Below are 9,674 nucleotides of genomic sequence, written 5' to 3' on the forward strand. Positions count from 1 at the left end.
AAGGACAAACATGTGAGGTTTTTGGGGCGTGTTGAACAAAAAGAACAGAAAAAGTAGATCACAAAGCCCAGGAAATAGCTGTAACTGATACAAGTTTAATTGGGATGTAATACAGAATGTGTTATTGCTCTGACTTCAGCTGGAGGAGCTCCCTGCGTCTGTCGGCCGTCTCCAGAACCTTCTGGTCCTGAACCTGTGTAACAACCGTCTGTCCAGCCTCCCCAGTGCCATGGGTCTCCTGAAGAAGCTTCTGACTCTCAGCCTGGGGATGAACCAGCTGAACGACCTGCCCTCCTCCATCTCCGCCCTGCAGGAGCTGCGGCACATCGGCCTCTCCGACAACAAGTTCACCCGCGTCCCCTTCTGCATCTCCAGGATGGACAAACTGGAGCGGGTCAACCTGGACAGGAACCCCATCGTCACCGAGGATAAATCCAATAGTCCAATAATACAGAGAAGCTCTACCTGGTGAAGGAGAGCGTCCTGTGTGAAGACTGCCTCAATAAGTGCCAGACTGACAGGAAGACGATGGAGGATAATGAAAACTGGAATGAGACAAATTGACCGGGTAAACCCAACCTGTTGACCCAGGAAGGATAAGAAAAAAACACAGGTCATCTCAACCTTTTGTTATTATAAATTTGCTTTAAAAAAAAAAAAAGCTTACAGTATATTGCATGCACCTTGTTGATAATTTTCAACCTTTGAAGACACACGTGTACACATACTAAACTAATGACAGAAGACTCAACCTAAGATAATGTTGGTTCAACAGTTTGGTCTGAGCATAACTGTGCTTATTATTAAAAAAAGTCCTTTCTGTTATTAGACTTCCTAAATCCTCTAATTTGATCCAATAAGCAACTTTTGTTACGAAATGACTCCAGTTGTACCTCCAAAATCTCCGCTGTTGTCTTAAAGAACATGTCCTTCTGCCCTCTGTTTATTCCTACTGATCTTATCACTAGCTTGGGATCCATTCTTTTTCCAGTCCGATCTCAGTGTCTATAGTGTCCGTGTGCTGCATCTACACAAACAGTCAATACAATCTGAAAACAGTGAATTATCTCAGAGATGTCACCTAGTTTTCTCCACACTGCTGATCTGCAGAGTGCTGAGTAGACTGAATGAAGATCTCTGCAGATAGAGGCGTTAATGAGCAAACAGCCTGGTATTGACTCAGCCATATAGTGAGAATGATCAATGGTACAGTGAAATGTGAGGGGACACAGCACAACATCTATACAAAATAACCCCTGGTCCAACAATATCACAAATAACATGTACGGTTTGAGAGAAAGTGTTCATGCTGAATTGCTCAATGGTAACAAATAGTATTATAGTGGTTTTCAACACTGGTTTACCACACACACACACACACCACACACACACACACCCACACACACACACACACACACACCAACACACACACACACACACACACACACCACACACACACCACAACACACACACACACCACACACACCCACACACACACACACACACACACACACACCACACACACACACACACACACACCCACACAACACACACACACACACACACACACACACACCCCCACACACACACACACACACACACACACACACACACACCACACCACACACACACACACACACACACACACACACTTCAGCGTGTTCGAGTAATCCAGTGAAGCGTGTATCAAGGCTTGTATCGTTTTAGGCCAGTGACGTCATCGATGACGAAGAAGCCTCGCTGTCCGTCGACGCCACGTGACTGCTTCAGATAGTGCTCAGATCTGTTGAACCACTGACACTTCACGTTTTAAAACGCTCATGTTACCCCTCCTGTAGAGCTCAGACCCTCACGTAAAGAGCAAGGAACATGCCGTAGCCTATGTATGACTAAATAAATGCATAAATGAATGTATGAATACCAACATTAATACATAAATAAATAATAAGGCGATGAATAAATAAGGCAATGAATAAATAAAAGTAATAAATGGACGAATAAATGCGTGCGATATGATACACATGTGAATATGATTTTGTGTTCATTGTCAAGGGTTATTCTAGGCTTAACTCATTGGGAACTTAGTTAAAAAATCAGATCACCGCTGTTGAGAATATATCTTCCTGTTTTAACAACGTTTAGACCAGCAGCAGGGTTAGTTGTCAAATGAAGCCCTCAATGAGATACCCTTTTCCTTTGCAATGCCCAATTCGCTGTCAAAGCTTCATAAGGCTTCATCATCGCGCATACTGCTCGATTAAGGTTAAACCGTTCGAGGAGACGTGCCCTGATTAATGATAATGTGATGCAAGAAGGTATTCTGCAGATGATTAAAACGCACGCTGAGTGAGTGACTCATGCTGTGAGCGTGCACTGTGAGACCATATTACCCGAGTTGTTATATTGCATCTATCCTTATGTGCTTGACGGGACAACTGCGCACTGAGACATATTAAAGAACCAGAAAGAGGGATCGTATGATCATATAAGCAAAGAGCACGGTTTGCACCACCACCAGTTATATGCATGAAGTATGAAGGAGAACCTGTGCATACTTCCTTTTATATTAATTCGTTTTTAAATATATTATTATTATCTTATTCATTTGATCTATTTTATCCATTATATCTATTTTATCCATATTATCTATTTTATTCATAACCTAAGAGAGAGGAGGGGACGCTTTTAGAGCCCTTTACCATATAGAGAGGGAATCAGAGAGACGATGCACCTCTATCAGAGATACGGTAGTTGTTAACGAGGTACAGCAAGACTTAATCATGTCTGTAGGCTACTTGTATTTATCCGGAATGGTCCCAACCATGAAGGGGTGGCAAGACACGATCTGATGAGAAACTGAGGCGATCATGCCTAAACGTTACAGTGAAAACGGATAAACGTAACTTATCTGCTGGTTGAATTTTCCCGGGAGGGACTGAATGAGGCGTAGAGGGCCTGCTCGCAGTTGGCTTGTGCGTAATGCGACTTCCGTGTTCGCGGATCAGCTGATCGAGGAGGCCTCGACTCCGTTCTGATGCCGGATCGGCTGTTTTCACTTATCCGAGAGCCGGACTGTACCTGTGTTCTGCCGATGGAGGTCTTCTCCTCTCGCTCTTGAGAAGTTGCTGAAGCTTAGAGATGAGTATCTTGTCCCCATTTTTTTCCGGAGCCGCGCTGGCTGCGCATGGACGTTATTGAGCATAAGAGCATTTACGGTGACCCGGTTTAGCCCCACGCTGTTTTTTTTTAAATGGTGCTGCGAGGGCTGGACGAGACTTGATTATCTGCTACGAGGATCTGAAAGCGGTATATGGCGGCAGCATGAAAACCTGAAATCACAGCTGACTGCAGGAGAGAGGAAGAACCATTTTAAAGTTTGGCTGCAGCACGGTGATTGGCTGCTGGAGAATGAGGTGAACGTAATAGGTTATTGACAACCGCCCTTGATGAGCTGATTATATGCAGCTGCGGACTGAAATGTAGGCTATATACCAGTCTTCCTGAAAGAACTTGCGCTGAGCTTCATTTCCTGTCTGCTGGTGTTGCAGCTTCAGTCAGAGACAGCATGGCTTCCAGGTTAGGAGGAAGATTTCTGCTGTCCGGTCTGTAAGGAAGTCTTTAGAGATCCTGTCTTCCTGTCCTGCTGCCACAGCTTCTGTAAAGCCTGTATGCAGACCTGGTGGACGGGGGAAAGAAGTAAAGGAGTGTCCAGTCTGTAAGACAGAATCTTCAAGAAGAAATCCCCCCTGTAACCTGGCTTTTAAAGAACCTGAGTGAGACCTTCTTACAGGAGAGAGATCAAAACCACAGATTCAGACCCATGGATGAAGCTGCTCCCGGATCTCAGGGAGGAGCTCCAGAAAGCTCTGCCAGCCCTTTCAGGAGAAACTGAAGCTCTTTGAAGAAGTTAAAGTGAAGTTTGATCAAACAGCAGGACACATGAAGGTCCAGGCTCACACACACAGAGACGCAGATCAAGGAGCAGTTTAAGAAGCTTCACACCAGTTTCTAGAAGAGGAAGAGGAGGCCAGGATGGCTGCACTGAGGGAGGAAGATGAGCAGAAGAGGAGGATGATGGAGGAGAAGATGGAGGGCTGTGAGCAGAGAGATAGCAGCTCTTTCACACGCAGTCAGAGCCACAGAGAAGGAGCTGAGAGCTGGAGACGTCCTCCTTCCTGCTCAACTACAAGGCTGCAGTGGAGAGGCTGCAGCGCCCCCTGCTGGAGGATCCTCAGCTGCCCTCAGGAGCTCTGATAGACCAGGCCAAACACCTGGGCAACCTCAGCTTCAACATCTGGAGCAAGATGAAGGACTTGGTGTCCTACTCTCCTCTCATCCTGGACCCAAACACTGCTCATAGAGGACTCGTCCTGTCTGAAGATCTGACCAGAGTGAGACGAGGAGGAGAGGAGGAAGAAGAGGAAGAAGAGGAAGAGGAGGAAGAGGAAGAGGCGGAACAGAAACTTCCTGATAATCCAGAGAGGTTTGATTCTGACTGGTCTGTCCTGGGCTCTGAGGGCTTTAACTCAGGGACTCACAGCTGGGATGTCCAGGTTACAGACAGTACATTCTGGACACTGGGTGTGTTGGCAGAGTCTGTCCAGAGGAAGAGAAGCATGTGGTCTGGATCATGGGGAATATTATTCTCTGAAGGTGAATACTCAGCATGGTCAGCTTCAGATCTATCCACTCCTCTCAGCCTGAAGAAGGAGCTCCAGAGGCTCAGAGTGAATCTGGACTGGAACAGAGGAGAGTTGTCGTTCTCTGATCCTGACACTAACACAGACATACACACCTTCTCACACACTTTCACTGAGAAGATGTTTCCATACTTTAACACTGTGGGTGAAGTGAAGATATTACCGCTGAAGGTGTGTGTGACAGTGGAGCAGAGCAGGTAGAGATCAACGGGATCATTATATCTATGATGTTTATCTCTTAAAGCAGAGCGTGTGCAAACTTTTTTTCAAAGAGGGACCTTGTTTATAAATTGTTCATTTGTGCATGATGGGAAAAATAAATAAATAATATGTTTAATTCAACTGCAAGTTTGAGCAGCGAATCATTATCAGATCCAAATCAAATGCATTTTAAATTCCAGTCCAGACAATATTGATTTAAATCGTTGAAATTAAAGTTTTATTACATGCAATTTTTACATTTCAAACTTGTATAATCATATAAAACTACAGAGTTACTTGGGTTTAATTAACTCCCTGACAGACAGGGAATAAATAAATGTTTTAAAGAGATTTCTAAGTATTTAAAAACGGAGTAAATGTTAAACCCAGTTTTCCCAGGAGAAGCCTAAACAGAGAGGACGACCATTGCTGTTCAGCGTGGATTATCAAATGCACACGTTTATAAACTCTAAAGGATTTCATCTCAATCTAAAATACTGATTTCTTGGCAGCGGTGTGTTATCGAGTATTAACAACCTCTTAAACGTCCAATTTGACCAATCAGAATTGAGTATTCAGCTAAGACGTTTAATACAATTATAATATATAGTAAAATATATATATTGGTGTAGATAAAGTAATGTGTGCACTAATTGAATATATAAAAACATGTATGTTACAATAGAGTTGTGCATTAATATTAATAATGATATCACTCAGATTATTAAAGCAGCAACAATCACATTTAATGAGAAAAAGCTGACACGTCTTCACTTCAGCGGGCGCCATCTTTAACAAATCAGCATCTCTTTACTTTCAAAGGCTTTTTCAGCACTGCGCATGGACGTTATTGAGCATAAGAGCATTTACGGTGACCCGGTTTAGCCCCACGCTGTTTTTTTTTTAATGGTGCTGCGAGGGCTGGACGAGACTTGATATCTGCTATGAGGATCTGAAACGGGTATGGCGGCAGCATGAAAACCTGAAATCACAGCTGACTGAAGGAGAGAGGAGAACCATTTTAAAGTTTGGCTGCAGCACGGTGATTGGCTGCTGGAGAATGAGGTGAATGTAATAGGTTATAGACAACGCCCTTGATGAGCTGATTATATGCAGCTGCGGACTGAATGTAGGCTATATACAGTCTTCCCTGAAAGAACTTGCGCTGAGCAGCTGGTGGAATGGCGTCTTTGAGCCTGGAGAGGAGGGTATGGAAAGTGCATCTGAAGGAGATGGAGGATGGAATGAAGTAAAGAAAAAGACTTCAAGAAAGAAGATAGACATATCAAGTGACAGTCTTAGTGAATCTGATTCGCAGAATGAATTGAAGAAAGTAAAGAAAAGGATTGAGAATGAAGAGTGGAAAGTGATTGTGGAGTTTGGTGAGCAATCCGCAGCTAAGCTACATCCAGTGGCCCTGACTAAAGCGATTCACAAAGAAATTGATCGATAAAGCAAGCAAGATTTCTGAGCAAAGGACGGATGTTGGTTGAAATGAGGAATGCAAAACAACAGGAAAAGTACTGAAAATGAAGACCCTGAATGAAGTTCGGATTAAATGCCATGTTCCTGGAGCAAATCGGAACAATACTTTGGAGTTATCAGTGGAGTTCCGATAGAAATATCGGCATAGAAGAACTCAAGAAAGAAATTGAAAGGGGGAAAAGTGTCTGTAGTTAAGCGTCTTCCTACTAGGTATCAGGGTAAGCTAGTGGATAGTTTGTCTGTTCTTCTTCAGTTTGAAGAAACATTCAACAGAAGATTATGATCGGTTGCATGAGCTTTCCAGTAAGAGAATTCATCCCAACCTTTGCGGTGCTTTAAATGCCAAAGGTTTGGGCATGTGGCAGACAAGTGCAAAGCAAACTAAGCCCAGGTGTAACATTGAATATGGTAGTTGTGCTGCAGGGGCTAAGGTGAAGTTGTAACTGTGGGGGGGAAACATAGTGCTGCGTATCAGGGCTGCGAAGTGCAGAAAAAGGCCAAGGAGGTGGCAGAGATACAAAGTGCAAATAAAGTCCTCATATTCTGACAGCAACAGAAAAGGTATCACTAAAAATAGCTAGGAAATCCCAAGTAGCAGCAAGTATATTCTCTTTCAAAAGATTTTCCCCAACTCCCACAGGCAAAGGAAAGCTCCACAAAGTGTTCACATAGTGTGTGATAGGAGAGGATGCATTGATTGTTATAAACTACAAATTGTGGCCTTTATTGGAAAAGTGGTGAATGTTTGCTTTGCAACAAACAAAAAAGAGGTCAAGATCTGAAAACAATAGTGGAAGCAGCAGGTGATTTTGGGAGAAAGAATATAACGGTTTGAAATGATACATTGATATGCTAGCCCCAATAATGATGATTCACAGATTAGTGAATATGATTGATGGTTTTTCTCATTCTGCAGTGGAATGTTTGCAAAGGACAAGAATTCAAGACCTATATATATCAGTTTAAAAGAACAAACCAGACGTTATTTGGTATTCAAGAAACATGGCTGAAGAATCATTTGGACTTCTTATTGGGGGATATAGTGCTATAAGACAAGATAGAAATGATGGTCAGGGAGGGGGATGTGCAATCTTTATCAGAGAAATAATGTCTTATAGTAGGCTAACATTAAGAACAGTCAGTGATTTAGAAATAGTGGGTGTAGAAGTTTGGATTAATAAAAGGAATATTAGTGTCCTGAATTTTTATAATCCATGTAATAAACTCAAAATAGAGGAATTAGACAGTCTTTGTCAAGGAAATGAAATAATATGGTGTGGTGATTTTAATGCACATAATACAATGTGGGGAGGGAGATCAACAGATTACAACGGACAGGTGGTGGAGGACTTAATGGAGGCAAATGAATTAGTTTGTTTAAATAATGGGCAAGGTACAAGACTCAATTTTAGAGATGGAACAGAGTCTGCGATCGATCTAACTCTGGTAACAAGTGAATTAGCTTCTGGTAGCAGTTGGGAAGTATTGGCAAATAACAGTATTGGGAGTGATCATCTTCCGATTATAATCAAGTTTGATATAAGTAATGTGGTTGAGCTAGACGGTATCATGAGATGGACTTTTTCTAAAGCAAATTGGGAGATGTTTGCTAAATTGTGTGATAATGAATTTGATCAGATTGATATGGCAGGAAGTATTGATGATATAAATGAGCAATTTACGTCAAATATAATTAAAAGCGCTAATCAATCTATTGGGAATAAAACTGGTAAACTTAGTAAATGTGTTAAGATGGTACCGTGGTGGAACCAAGAATGTAATGATGCAATCCGAAACAAAAACAGGCTGTTTGGAAAGCTAAGAAAGACACATTCATTACACAATTTATTAGAATATAAGAAGGCACAGGCTCAGGTAAGGAAAATTGTTAAAAGAGCAAAAAGGGAGTGTTGGAGAGGATTCTGTTCAAGTATTGGGAGAACTACGCCATTAGATAAAGTATGGGGAATGATTAAGAAGATGAGGGGAATTAGACAGCAGAGTAACCTGCCTGTGTTAGAGCATGGAGGGGAAATTGCCACTGGTGCTATGGAGAAGGCAGACATTCTAGCAACACATTTTGTCAAAGTTCATTCTTCGGAAAATTTGACAGAAGAAGGTAAGATCAGGAGGCAGGAAGTGTTAGATGAACATCCTAATGTATATGAAGAAAGACATTCGTCGCAGAGTGTTGTAAATGTACCTTTTTCTATTCAAGAGTTGAGAAGAGCATTAAGTAAGTGTAAAATGACTGCTCCTGGGAAAGATAATGTATGTTATATAATGTTGACCAAATTAAGTGAGTTTGCATTAGGAAAGCTGTTGGAGATGTATAATAAGATTTGGGAGAAAGGGAAGCTGCCAATAATATGGAAAGAGTCTGTCATTATTCCTATTAGAAAACCTGGGAAAGATCCAACTAGTCCAGGCAGTTATAGACCTATAGCTCTGACATCGCACTTGTGTAAAGTTATGGAAAGAATGATAACAGAAAGGCTGACATACTACGTTGAGAAAAATGAACTAATGACTCCTTATCAGAGTGGGTTTAGAAGAGGGCGGAGTACTTTAGATCCACTGCTGTGCCTGGAATCTGAAGTTAGGAAAGCCCAAGCGAATAAGGAGTGTGTTGTAGCTGTATTCTTTGATGTGGAAAAAGCTTACGATATGAATGTGGAAGGAAGGATTATTAATAAAAATGGACATTATGGGTCTGGGAGGGTAATGTATATAATTGGATTATGGATTTTTTGTTTGGCCGTGCCATCAGAGTCCGAGTTGGCAATTCTTATTCTCGAAGGCATGAAGTTGAAAATGGAACCCCACAGGGGAGTGTAATTAGTCCTCTTTTGTTTTCTATCATGATAAATGATATATATACACAAGTAGGATCTGATATCGGTAAGTCACTTTTTGCAGATGATGGAGCTATTTGGAAAAGGGGCAGAAATGTAAATTATATTGTAGGTAAGATTCAGGAAGCCATTACGGAAATTGAAAGCTGGTCTCTGACATGGGGGTTTAGATTGTCGGTGGAAAAAACTGAAACTTTATTTTTTACGAGGAAAAGGATAGGTGAGGAGGTTAGGTTAAAACTTTATGGACAAGAACTAAAGAAAGTGAAGACATTTACATTTCTGGGAATATGGTTGGACGAGAGAGTCACATGGAGTACTCACATTGATAAAGTAGTAGATAAATGTAAAAGGGTTTTAAATGTTATGAGGTGCTTGGCAGGCACTAAGTGGGGGGCTGATAAAGCTGCTTTGAGGAACGTATACACAGCCT

At 41.9% G+C, this 9,674-nt stretch overlaps 1 pseudogene; it reads left to right on the forward strand.

Moving 5' to 3' along the window:
- The first annotated feature begins 133 nt into the window (after positions 1-133).
- LOC117484680 lies at positions 134-700 on the forward strand (annotated as a pseudogene).
- The last annotated feature ends 8,974 nt before the right edge of the window (positions 701-9,674 follow it).

Source organism: Trematomus bernacchii, unplaced genomic scaffold, assembly GCF_902827165.1.
Source record: "Trematomus bernacchii unplaced genomic scaffold, fTreBer1.1, whole genome shotgun sequence".
Lineage (NCBI taxonomy): Eukaryota > Metazoa > Chordata > Actinopteri > Perciformes > Nototheniidae > Trematomus > Trematomus bernacchii.